At 43.7% G+C, this 13952-nt stretch overlaps 1 pseudogene; it reads right to left on the bottom strand.

Moving 5' to 3' along the window:
• Window positions 1-13187, bottom strand: LOC110501735 (alpha-aminoadipic semialdehyde synthase, mitochondrial-like; annotated as a pseudogene).
• Between the last annotated feature and the right edge of the window lie 765 nt (window positions 13188-13952).

Genomic DNA, 13952 nt, shown 5'->3' with positions numbered 1-13952 from the left:
AAGGAAATCAATATACACTATTTGAGACGCAGCTGATTATTTGTGAGTTACTACTCTTGGATGGTGCTTTTGAAGTGAATTGTAAGCCCTCCTCCTGCAGTCTCTTCTGAGCCACTCCATAGATGTCCTTGGTCATTGGCACCACCAGTCCCTTCATACGGATTTCTTCTGCAGATTGAAAGTCAGTTTTCACTTCACTTTTACTATGGCAGAGTAGCCGTTGGGGTCTCTGTAGACCACCAGGCTGATGTGCTTGGTCTCAAGCTCGCCTGTGGAGTGGCGCAGGCCCACGTCATTCCTCATGATGATCATGTCCCGCTCGCCTTTATCTACAGGAGAGGACACGGATGGACCGAGAAGGAGAGAGAGGGTTATACTATTTTTAAATCATCTTTACTGCTATTTTCTGTATAAAGAAAGTAAGAGAAGGAGGAATATAAAGATTATAGAGAAAGATATACATATTGGTGTTTGTGGAAGTAAAAAGAGTAGAGGGAGAACTTACCAAAGGAGGGCCTCTAAATGCTTAGCCAGTGAAGCAGGGTGTTTGCATGAGGGACGACCTCCTTACTCAGCATCCCGAACCTGACCATACAAACAGTGTTAATTAAAGACATTTACAGGGGTTAAAGCAAAACAAATCCCATGACTGAAACTTTAGTAGATAACCATAGACTTCCAGTCATAACGCTAGTTAGCATTGGTTAGTGAAATTACAATTACGTTCAAAAGTTTGGGATCAATTAGAAATGTCCTTGTTTTTTTTAAAGAAAATTACATTTTTTTGTCCATTAAAATAACATCAAATTGATCAGAAATACAGTGTAGACATTGTTAATGTTGTAAATTATTATTGTAGCTGGAAACTTTTTTATGGAATATCCTCATGGGTGTGCAGAGGCCCATTATCAGCAACCATCAATCCTGTGTTCCAATGGCACATTGTGTTAGCTAATCCAAGTTTATCATTTTAAAAGGCTAATTGATCGTTAGAAAACCCTTTTGCAATCATGTTAGCACAGCTGAAAACTGTTGTTCTGATTAAAGAAGCTATAAAACTGGCCTTCTTTAGACTAGTTTAGTGTCTGGAGTATCAGCATTTGTGGGTTTGATTACAGGCTCAAAATGGCCAGAAACAAATAACTTTCTTCTGAAATACGTCAGTCTAGTTTTGTTCTGAGAAGTGAAGGCTATTCCATGCGAGAAATTGCCAAGAAACTGAAGATCTCGTACCATGCTGTGTACTACTCCCTTCACAGAACAGCGCAAACTGGCTCTAACCAGAATAGAAAGAGGAGTGGGAGGCCCTGGTGCACATCTGAGCAAGAGGACAAGTACATTAGAGTGTCTAGTTTGTGAAATAGAAGCCTCACAAGTCTTCAACTGGCAGCTTCATTAAATAGTACCCGCAAAACACCAGTCTCAACGTCAACAGTGAAGAGGCGACTCCAGTTCATGCTTTTCCAGACAGTTCATCAGACAGTTCATGTTATTTGCCACAACATCCATAAAGCTAGCCACTAACTGGCTAATGTTAGATAGTCAGCTAGCTTGCTAAATCGCGATTTTCGTAAATGAACTTTATGATAAAGAAATATGCATAATCGTTTGTCTCTACATTAACTAACATATTCCTGTCAACTACATATTTTGCATGATTCGTTATGACGGTATAATCACTTACATTTGCTTCCATCCACGTAGTTTTGTCAGCCATCTTTTCTGAAGAAAGTCTAACAGTCACTAGCGCGTGCTGCAGCCTCCCCCAGGTCCCAGTGCCCGTCTCTAGGATGTTTAAAATATGATGCAACTGTTGACGAAAAATATATATATATTGATGTATTTAGGTGGGTCGACACCGGTTTGGAACCACTGGCATACAGATGTAAAGAGATCGCAACATTCTATCTGTCTCATTGGCGCTGATCATGCACTCACAGATGCCATAATGGGGCAGATGTCTCCTTCGCTGTGACTGAGAACTTTAACCTCTGCATTTAGCAAAGATATGAGTACAACATTTTGAACGGTATCTGGTCAGGACTTGAGCCTCTCACCACTCCATCTTGAAGTCGTCTTGGCCAATGATGTCGTCGACCGCTCCCTCAAATGCACGGTTAGAGATAGACAGGGACAAGCCCATCTGTATACTCAGCAGCTCTTTCTGTTGCACATGGATTTTTTGTTGTTTTTGTTCAATCTTGTCAGTCAAATCTCCATTGTAGCTCTAGTGTATAAGTGATTCAGCGTTTGCTAGGTGTATCCTGGTACTTTAATAACCATTTCTGAAAATCACATTCTAAATTAAGTTCTAAGTCAATTATAGGACAAGTATTGTTTTTTAAACCAAATCTAAATTCTTTATGTAAATTAACTGAATCCCCAACGTTATATTCCATTTAGTTGGAATTCTTCTCCGTGTGCGAGCATGAACAGACTTTAATCACCACAATGGGAATGAGAAAGCACACGGAGAAGTAACGCTCCAGTCCAACAAAATGGAATATACCGTTGAGGATTTGGAATGACAATTTCATGTGTACAACATCTAAAGACCTGCATCACTATACTGAGAGCATTGCTGTTTCTCAAAGGACGTATTTGGGCGTTTTTGGAGCCTTTGTTAATGTTTTATCTGTGCCCCTGCAACTGCAGAACGAGCCTGAGGAAGTCTCGCTGGTGGGGTAAGCTTCTCAAAACTAAGTGAAATTGCAAAAAAAAAAAAAAAAGTACAAAAATAAAGATTTGGTTCCAAAAACGTTAACTTGTCTTTTAAAGCTGTTATAAGTATCATTATATTTACCCAGGAGACAGCAGCTCTAGCTCTAGCAGGGGTCAGTGTTGATCAGACCCAGCTACACAAAGCCACTCATGGACTTGGAGAAACCCTGTTGGACAGAAATACAACATTTATCCAAAGCGACACAGAACTATCGAGATTGACAGTAACGCCATACTCACCACCCTGGTGTTGGAAGTACCTTGAAGCGGAGTGGTCCTCTGATGAGTGTGTGGGCCGGCTCGATGCCGTATTGCTCGGCTGTATTGCTCTCGCGGTTGGGGAAACCCTCCAGGTGGAAGCCAGGCATGAAGTCCATGGGAGACGTAGCCTCCATCAGAGTTCCTTTCACTTGGATGCTCGCCACCTGGGGGACATAGAGGAGGATGAAGTTACTCCTAGACACTGATCCTGGATCAGTTTCTCAATTCTGGCCCTAATGGTTACGTTTAGGATTTGGGGAGGATCTGCTCATCCTAGATGGCTACTGTGCCTTGTTGTCTTTGAGGAAGATAGCAGGGCTGATGGTATTGAGGAGGACTCCATAAAGGACTCCAGCTGAATTTGTAGTGCAGAGGATTGTCTGAGCACTCTAGTGCAGGGAGTCCACCACAGAATGAGCTGTATGACTCAATCTAAACACACACACACACACACACATGTAAATGGATTTACAAACACAATTTGCACGTACACATCTATCAAATGTTTTGTGCATGGACTAGTCAAATGCGTTGTCAACATGCTGGCACATTTGTCCATTTTCCTGTGTGATAGTACGGTCCGTTCATCTTCACGTCAAGATGGGGGGAAAATGAACAAATCAAAGACGCATGGTGTTTCAATCTGTTGGGCCCGCAATCAATATGGCTGCCAATGAAACTGACAAGATGCCACTCATCCCTTCGACATACGCTCAATCAATCATTATGTGCACAGCACATACACAGACACACACATGCACACAATCCCGTATGTGTACAGATTCCACACTCACCAAAACACTTTCTTTCAAAAGCACAAATCACTTATAGTAGATTCTTTCACAATCTCCCTCACGTTTCGCTCACAGTGCAGCCGTCCGCCTTGGCTTGGTCGATGCACTCCAAAGCCAGCATGTGGTCGATGCCAGGGTCCAGGCCCATTCACTATGGTGATGCCAGCTTCCTCAGCACTGAAAGGAAACACACAGACAAACACACTCAGCCACACCAGCCCCACGTAGAGACAATATATTCACTTGACTAGTAGCTTATCCTGCCTAATGCCATCTCAAGCAATTAGATCAAGTGTCTTGGTGCCTGCCTGTAGCTTACATCTAGTCAATGGTGTATCAAATAGCCCATGATTGGCATTAAAAGGTCCAATGTAGCCATTTTTATCTCAATATCAAATAATTTCTGGGTAAAAATGATTGGGTAATAATCAAGTACCTTACTTTGATTGTTTAAAAAATATATATATATGTCAAAAAGAAACAACCATAGCATCTTAGCAAAGAGTAATTTCTCAAGCAAGAATTTTGCTAGGACTGTCTGGGAGTGGTCTAATTGGATGAGCCTAATGGGAGGGATATGTAACCTGAAAACTCAGGTTGTTATTGGCAGAGAGGTTTGAAACCCCCTTTGTTATTAACTTATGACATCACCAGGCAAGCCAAAACTCCATCCCAGCTAAACAGGCTTAAATTTCAGGCGTTCTTTTCAAACAGCTCTTACACTAAAAGGGCATTATCATAATTTTCACAGTATTATACACCTCATCGTGTGGAAATATGTACAAAACACACTGAGCATGCAAAACATTGGCACCTGCTCTTTCCATGACATACACTGACCAAGTAAATAGAGTTGAAAGCCATGATCCCTTATTGATTTCACTTGTTAAATCCACTTCAATCAGTGTAGATGACAGGGAGGAGACGGGTTAAAGAGCGATTTTTAAGCTTTGAGATAATTGAGACATGGATTGTATATGTATGCCATTCAGAGGGTGAATGGGCAAGACAAAAGATTGAAGTGCCTTTGAACAGGGTATGGTAGTCCAGGGTGCAACTCAATATTAGGAAGTTGTTCCTAATGTTTGGTATACTCAGTGTACAATACACAGGGAAATCAAGTTTTTTTGAGTTCACTGGACCCTTAAGACAAGATAAAACACATTCTCCATTAAATCTCCACTTCTACAGAGATGTTTTCCCCTAACCCTACCCCTCTCACTCCTACTTTAAAAACCAGAAGAATCTTCTCTCCATGCACTTCTGTCCCACCTCTGTTGAAGGTCCTTCATGGCTTGACTCGGGTAGCTGGCAGTCACCATGTTCACCTTCTTGTTGATGCAGTGCTTGGCGATCACTGGGTGATACCCATACGGCAGCATACTGAAACATAAATGGCACGTGACAATGACACATGTTCACCTCTCGTTCACCTCGTGTGTGTGTGTGTGTGTGTGTGTGTGTGTGTGTGTGTGTGTGTGTGTGTGTTTCTGAACCTTTATTTTGACAGGGAAGACATATTGAGACCTCAATCTTTTTTCCAAATGCGCCCTGTATATTGTATAATACAATATAAAATACACATTAAACACACACACAGGTTGTTAGACATTTTTGCAGAAATACCTTATGTACATAAGTGTTCAGACCCTTTGCTATGAGACTCAAAATTGAGCTCAGGTACACCCTGTTTCCATTGATCATCCTTGAGATGTTTCTACAACTTGATTAGAGTTCACCTGTGGTAAATTCAATTGATTGGACATGATTTGGAAAGGCACACACCTGTCTATATAAAGATTCAGTTGACAGTGCATGTCAGAGCAAAAATCAAGCCATGAGGTTGAAGGAATTGTCCGTAGAGCTCCGAGACAGGACTGTGTCGAGGCACAGATCTGAGAAAGGGTAGCAAAACATTTCTGCAGTCCCCCAAAACACAGTGGCCTTCATCATTCTTAAATGGAATAAGTTTGGAATCACCAAGACTCTTCATAGAGCTGGCCATTCGAGAAAAATGAGCAATCAAAGGAGAAGGGCCTTGTGCAGGGAGGTGACCAAGAACCCGATGGTCACCCAGAGAGCTATAGAGTTTCTCTGTGGAGATGGGAGAACCTTTCAGAAGGACAACCCTCTTTGCAGCACTCCACCAGTCAGGCCTTTATGGTAGACTGGCCTGACTACTCTTCAGTAAAAGGCACGACAGCCCGCTTGCAGTTTGCCAAAAAGCACCTAAAGACTCTCAGACTATGAGAAACAAGGTTCTCTGGTCTGATGAAACCAAGATTGAACTCTTTGGCCTGAATGCCAAACGCCACGTCTGGAGGAAACCTGGCACCATCCCTACGGTGAAGTATGGTGATGGCATCATGCTGTGTGGATGTTTTTCAGCGGCAGGGTAGGGAGACTAGTCAGGATCGAGACAAAGATGAACGAAGCAAAGTACAGAGAGATCCTTGATGAAAACCTGCTCCAGAGCGATAAGGACAGAGCGATAATGTAGAAAATATTAAAATAATGAAAAACCCTGGAATGAGTGGGTGTGCCCAAACTTTTGACTGGCACTGTGTGTGTGTGTGTGTGTGTGTGTGTGTGTGTGTGTGTGTGTGTATACACACACACAAACAGTGCCAGTCAAAAGTGTGGACACACCTACTCATTCCAGGGTTTTTCATTATTTTAATATTTTCTACATTGTAGAATAATAGTGAAGACATCAATCTATGAATTATCACATATGGAATCATGTAGTAACCTAAAAAGTGTTAATCAAATCAAAATATGAATACATATTTGAGATTCTTAAACATAGCCACCCTTTGCCTTGATGACAGCTTTCCCACACATGCTGAGCCCTTGTTGGCTGCTCTTCCTTCACTCTGTGGTCCAACCCAAAATGCACTTACACAGCCTGAAGGTGTGTTGGGTCATTGTCCTGCTGAAAAGCAAATGATAATCCCACTAAGTGCAAACCAGATGGGATGCCGTATCGCTGCAGAATGCTGTGGTAGCCATGCTGGTTAAGTGTGCCTTGAATTCTAAATATATCATCCACAGTGTCACCAGCGAAGCACCCCCACACCATCACACCTCCTCCTCCATGCTTCACAGTGGGAACCACACATGCGGAGATCATCCGTTCACCGACTCTACGTCTCACAAAGACACGGCGGTTGGAACCAAAAATCTCAAATTTGGACTCATCGGAACAAAGGCAATATTTCCACTGGTCTAATGTCCATTGCTCATGTTTCTTGGCCCAAGCAAGTCTCTTATTCTTATTGGTGTCCTTTAGTAGTGGTTTCTTTGCAGCAATTTGACCATGAAGGTCTGATTCATACAGTCTCTCCTGAACAGTTGATGTTGAGATGTGTCTGTTACTTGAACTCTGTGAAGCATTTATTTGGGCCACAATTTCTGAGGCTGGTAACTCTCCTGAACTTATCCTCTGCAGCAGAGGTAACTCTGTGTCTTCCTTTCCTGTGGCGGTCCTCATGAGAGCCAGTTTCATTATAGCGCTTGATGGTTTTTGCGACTGCACTTGAAGAAACTTTCAAAGTTCTTGACATTTTCCGCATTGACTGACCTTCATGTCTTAAAGTAATGATGGGCTGTTGTTTCTTTTTGCTTATTTGAGCTGTTCTTGCCATAATATGGACTTGATATTTTACTAAATAGGGCTACCTTATGTATACCACATCTACCTTGTCACAACAAAACTGATTGGCTCAAACAAATTAAGAAGGAAAGAAATTCCACAAATTAACTTTTAACAAGGCACACCTGTTAATTGAAATGCATTCCAGTTGACTCCCCCATGAAGTTGGTTGAGAGAATACCAAGTCCATAGCCTTTTATGATGCACAAATTATTGAGTAATAGGGATTTGTGTGTGTGGTACTCACATCCCTGACTTGAGGTGAGAAGTCCTCTTCTTCAACGGGCCTGGTGGCATCCGAGGGCAGCTGAGTAAGATAGAGCCGGGAAGCACTTGTTAATTCAGCAAAGAACAGAATGACCGTTCCAAGTGGCCATCACTGGCAAGCAGTGGCATCTACAGTACGGTACGCTTGAACAGACAAACACAACCCAAGCTTTTGTTTTGTGCTTGTATTGCTACATTCCACACAACCCTCTCCCCCAAGCAAACTAAACCTCAAAAACCAAAACATGCTAATGGCTCACTGTACCTTACCCTAGCACCTCGTCTTACCATCTCCCAAATGTAGGGAAAGAGGCGGTCACCGAAATATTCAGTGGCTTCAATGGGGAGCTGGGCAGGAAGGTTATCAATACAACACGAGGATACCTGTGCCCTCCACACCGGAAAGACAAAAAGGCACCATCAAAGAAAAGCAGACAACTTCCAGGAGTTATGTGTTACTTATGTGTCTTTGTACCTGTCGTGGTCTATGTGCTGGTCCGCATCATACATCCAGAAAGGCTTATCGATGGTGGTGCACTCAGTCATGAACTCAATAGCGCCCACAATGTTAGCAGATATGTCACAAATCGCAAGGAGCCTGAGACATTTTGAGAAAGGGAGACCGAGAGAGAGAAAGAGAGAGCATATCATTACAACACTGTATAATATCACAACGAGTGTAATGTTTACTGTTCATTTTTCTTGTTTATTTCACTTTTGTATATTATCTATTTCACTTGCTTTGGCAATGTTAACATATGTTTCCCATGCCAATAAAGCCCATTGAATTGAATTGAGATAGAGAGTGAAAGAGAAAGACAGGAAGCAATAAGGGAAGATAAGAAAAGAAGGAAAGTCCATATCACAGTGTTTATCAGCCAGTCGGGTCACGGTGACTGCACACGCTCTTTGAGTTCCCGTAGAACGTTAATATTATTAAAGATACTGTAAGCCTTGACATTTTGACCACAATCACCTATGGCAGGCTTCGGACTGCGATAGTACCAGTTCTTAGCGCAAATCCAATAGCTCAGCTGATTACTTAAGAATTGAGTCTCACGCAAAAATAAATACACAAACTAACAGAAGTTTTGTCTGATGCAGAAGGGAGGAGGGGGGGTGATTATGGAGCTTACTTGTGGAGAAGCTCTGGCCATCCCTCGGTAGAAGTGACGGAGGGCTTGACGTGCCTCAGGAGCCTCTGGGCGCCCAGCCGCCTCAGGAGCCGTGGCGTCTGGGGGTCCTAGTAGATCAAATCAAATCAACCTTTATTTGTCACATGCGCCGAATACAAGTGTAGACCTTACCGTGAAATGCTTACTTGCAAGTCCTTAACCAACAATGCAGTTCAAGAAGAGTTCAAATATTTACCAAATAAACTAAAGTTAAAAATTATGAAAAGTAACACATTAAAACAACAATAACAGATGTTAGATGCCGTTGATTAAGCAAGTGATGGCGCAACCATAAAACGCAACCTGAGGCCGGAGGACAAAGACCAGGATGCGTCAAAAACTAGTCGGACAAGTTGTTGAATTAGTGATGCAATTGCTTCCACTACTTCTTCCACTGATATCACTTTTGCTGCTGCTGTTACCCCTGTCATTATCACTACTGTTACCACTGTACCACTTAAATCAATTATACTACCACTAACAACTAGTCTTTGGCATATCTGCAGAACATACTGACAAGACATCCATAAACCCAGTTCCAAAATCAACAACTATATAAGCATTTTTGACTTCTCAGCTTGTACAGGGTGGTCACCCACTGACAGACTGTAAGCCACTCTTGCCTGTGTAACATGCTGGCTCCACATGACTCTCCCCTTCCCCCACGAGGGCTTAGCCAGGGGCAGGTGAGCCAATAAGCTCAGGCTTCAGCAGTAGAGAAGGGTGGCTGGGCCAATGGGGTCACAACTCTTAGCTGTGCAGCAGGAACAGGTGAACTGTCAGGGGGAGCAGCAGGAACAGGTGAACTGTCAGGGGGAACAGCAGGAACAGGTGAACTGTCAGGGGGAGCAGCAGGAACAGGTGAACTGTCAGGGGGAACAGCAGGAACAGGTGAACTGTCAGGGGGAGCAGCAGGAACAGGTGACCTGGCAGGGGGAGCAGCAGGAACAGGTGAACTGTCAGGGGGAGCAGCAGAACAGGTGAACTGTCAGGGGGAGCAGCAGGAACAGGTGACCTGGCAGGGGGTGCAGCAGGAACAGGTGAACTGTCAGGGGGAGCAGCAGGAACAGGTGACCTGTCAGGGGGAGCAGCAGGAACAGGTGACCTGGCAGGGGGAGCAGCAGGAACAGGTGAACTGTCAGGGGGAGCAGCAGGAACAGATGAACTGTCAGGGGGAGCAGCAGGAACAGGTCAACTGGCAGAGGAAAAAGGCAGACTCACTCTGGTTCTGAAGTGTGATGTGTACTTTCCGGGTTATACTCCATGGGGTCGTAAACACCATCGCTTTTCTTTATCAAGTGGTGTTGATGACTCTGGTCATGTCTGAAATCCGAGATGGAAATTGTAATGTTCACCGTGTGACACTGCTCACAGAACACATACAGCTGAAGTCAGAAATTTACATACACCTTAGCCAAATACATTTAAAATCAGTTTATCACAATTCCTGACATTTAATCCTAGTAAAAATTCCCTGTTTTAGGTAAAAGCTCAAATTCCCTGTTTTAGGTCAGGTAGGATCACCACTTTATTTTAAGAATGTGAAATGTCAGAATAACAGTAGAGAGAATGATTTATTTCAGCTTTTATTTCTTACATCACATTCCCAGTGGGTCAGAAGTTTACATACACGCAATTAGTATTTGGTAGCATTGCCTTTAAATTGTTTACCTTGGGTCAAACATTTTTCAAGAAGCCTTCCACAAGCTTCCCAAAATAAATTGGGTGAATTTTGTCCCATTCCTCCTTACAGAGCTGGTGTAACTGAGTCAGGTTTGTAGGCCTCCTTGCTCGCACAGGCTTTTTCAGTTCTGCCCACACATTTTCAATAGGATTGAGGTCAGGGCTTTGTGATGGCCACTACAATACCTTGACTTTGTTGTCCTTAAGCCATTTTGCCACAACTTTGGAAGTATGCTCGGGGTCGTTGTCCATTTGGAAGACCCATTTGTGACCAAGCTTTAACTTCCTGACTGGTATCTTGAGATGTTGCTTGACTATATCCACATAATTTCCCTACCTCATGATACCATCTATTTTGTGAAGTGGACCAGTCCCTCCTGCAGCAAAGCAACCCCACAACATGAAGCTGCCACTCCCGTGCTTCACGGTTGGGATGGTGTTCTTCGGCTTGCAAGCTTCTCCCTTTTTCGTCCAAACATAACGATGGTCATTACGGCCAAACAGTTCTATATTTGTTTCATCAGAACAGAGGACATTTCTCCAAAAACTACGATCTTTGTCCCCATGTGCAGTTGCAAACCGTAGTCTGTATTTTTTATGGCGGTTTTGGAGCAGTGGCTTCTTCCTTGCTGAGTGGCCAATCACGTTATGTTGATTTAGGACTCGTTTTACTGTGGATATAGATACTTTTGTATCTGTTTCCTCCAGCGTCTTCCCAAGGTCCTTTGCTGTTGTTACGGGATTGATTTGCACTTTTCGCACCAAAGTATCAAATCAAACTGTCCAAAATGTCACATGCTGTTGTGCAAATGGAATAGACAACAGGTGGAAATTATAGGAAATTAGCAAGACACCCCCAATAAAGGAGTGGTTCTGCAGGTGGTGACCACAGACCACTTCTCAGTTCCTATGCTTCCTGGCTGATGTTTTGGTCACTTTTGAATGCTGGCGGTGCTTTCACTCTAGTGGTAGCATGAGACGGAGTCTACAACCCACACAAGTGGCTCAGGTAGTGCAGCTCATCCAGGATGGCACATCAATGCGAGCTGTGGCAAGAAGGTTTGCTGTGTCTGTCAGCGTAGTGTCCAGAGCATGGAGGCGCTACCAGGAGACAGGCCATTACATCAGGAGACGTGGAGGAGGCCGTAGGAGGGCAACAACCCAGCAGCAGGACCGCTACCTCCGCCTTTGTGCAAGGAGGAGCAGTGCCAGAGCCCTGCAAAATGACCTCCAGCAGGCCACAAATGTGCATGTGTCTGCTCAAATGGTCAGAAACAGACTCCATGAGGGTGGTATGAGGGCCCGACGTCCACAGGTGGGGGTTGTGCTTACAGCCCAACACCGTGCAGGACGTTTGGCATTTGCCAGAGATCACCAAGATTGGCAAATTCGCCACTGGCGCCCTGTGCTCTTCACAGATGAAAGCAGGTTCACACTGAGCACATGTGACAGACGTGACAGAGTCTGGAGACGCCATGGAAAACGTTCTGCTGCCTGCAACATCCTCTAGCATGACCGGTTTGGCAGTGGGTCAGTCATGGTGTGGGGTGGCATTTCTTTGGGGGGCCGCACAGCCCTCCATGTGCTCGCCAGAGGTAGCCTGACTGCCATTAGGTATCGAGATGAGATCCTCAGACCCCTTGTTAGACCATATGCTGGTGCGGTTGGCCCTGGGTTCCTCCTAATGCAAGACAATGCTAGACCTCATGTGGCTGGAGTGTGTCAGCAGTTCCTGCAAGAGGAAGGCATTGATGCTATGGACTGGCCCGCCCGTTCCCCAGGCCTGAATCCAATTGAGCACATCTGGGACATCATGTCTCGCTCCATCCACCAACGCCACATTACATCAAAGTTGGATCAGCCTGTAGTGTGGTTTTCCACTTTAATTTTGAGTGTGACTTCAAATCCAGACCTCCGTGGGTTGATAAATTTGATTTACATTGATAATTTTTTGTGTGATTTTGTTGTCAGCACATTCAACTATGTAAAGAAAAAAGTATTTAATAAGAATATTTCATTCATTCAGATCTAGGATGTGTAATTTTAGTGTTCCCTTTATTTTTTTGAGCAGTGTATATCATTTGGAGAGTATGCCCTTACTTACCCTTGCTGTCAATATTTTGTGGATGGGAGGGGATAATAGATCACAACCCCAGGGTACGCCATAAGCACGTAGGTTAAAACATATATTTTTTTAATGAAGATCCAGCCAGATTGTATTGCTTTATTCAACACACGTAGGCTACAATACTCCACAATATCAGAGAGAGTAAGAATTCCTCTCTCACTCCAAGCTGGAAAAGATATTGGCTGGCCACCCAACTCAAAATGAGACTGTAATTATTAAACAATGGCATATGGGGTGGATTATTAATAATATATTTTCAATGGCTCCCCATTGAATGCCATATTGTAAGCATTTGCGTGATGATATGGCCAAAGGTAAGTTTGGCTATTTTGATAGAGATGTTGGAATATACCCGATCTTGGAGCCTGTACGGCTTTGCTAAATTCTACTCCAGGGGGCGCCAGGCCATTGGGACATTGGTTATGCAGTTTCTTCCAATATCCCAGTGGAGGTGAGAGGGGAATCCGAGAGCTGTAGAAGTTTATCAGAGGAAGTATGTTCATCTTAATGATGGAAATGCATGTCTGAAAAGAGATGTGTAATTTGTGCATTGAGACCATCTTTGTAGGTCTAAAATTACAGTTACTGTTCTGACTTAAAATCGGCTTGAATTTATGGGAAGACTTGAAAATGACTATCTAGCAATGATCAACAACCAACTTGACAGAGCTTGAAGAATTTTTAAAATAATAACGTGTAAATATTGTACCTGGAAGACTTCCAGCTGTAATCGCTGCCAAAGGTGATTCTAACATGGCATGGCAAGGCGACTGGTAATATGGCAGAATATAAACAGTGTAGTTATTCACTCTGCAAGCCAATCAAACAAGCTAAACGTCCGTATAGAGATAAAGTGGAGCCGCAATTCAACAACTCAGACACGAGACGGATGTGGCAGGGACTACAGACAATCACAGACTACAAAAGGAAAACCAGACACGTTGCCGAGACCGACTTCTTGCTTCCGGACAGGCTAAACACATTCTTTGCACGCTTTGAGGATAACACAGTGGCAACAATGTGGCCCGTTACCAAGGACTGTGGGCTCTCCTTCTCCGTGGCCGACGTGAGTAAAACATTTAAACCAGCTGGCTGGTGTGTTTACGGGCATATTCAATCTCTCCTTATCCCAGTCTGCTTTCCCCACATGCTTCAAGATGGCGACCATTGTTCCTGTACCCATGAAGGCAAAGGTAACTGAACTTAATGACTATCACCACGTAGCACTCACCTCTGGCATCATGAAGTGCTTTGAGAGACGAGTCAAG

The sequence above is a fragment of the Oncorhynchus mykiss genome, chromosome 2 (assembly GCF_057628025.1).
Source record: "Oncorhynchus mykiss isolate SJ-2025 chromosome 2, ASM5762802v1, whole genome shotgun sequence".
Lineage (NCBI taxonomy): Eukaryota > Metazoa > Chordata > Actinopteri > Salmoniformes > Salmonidae > Oncorhynchus > Oncorhynchus mykiss.
The sequence above is the reverse complement of the archived record's forward strand: the minus strand, read 5'-3'. Positions and strand labels throughout refer to the sequence as shown.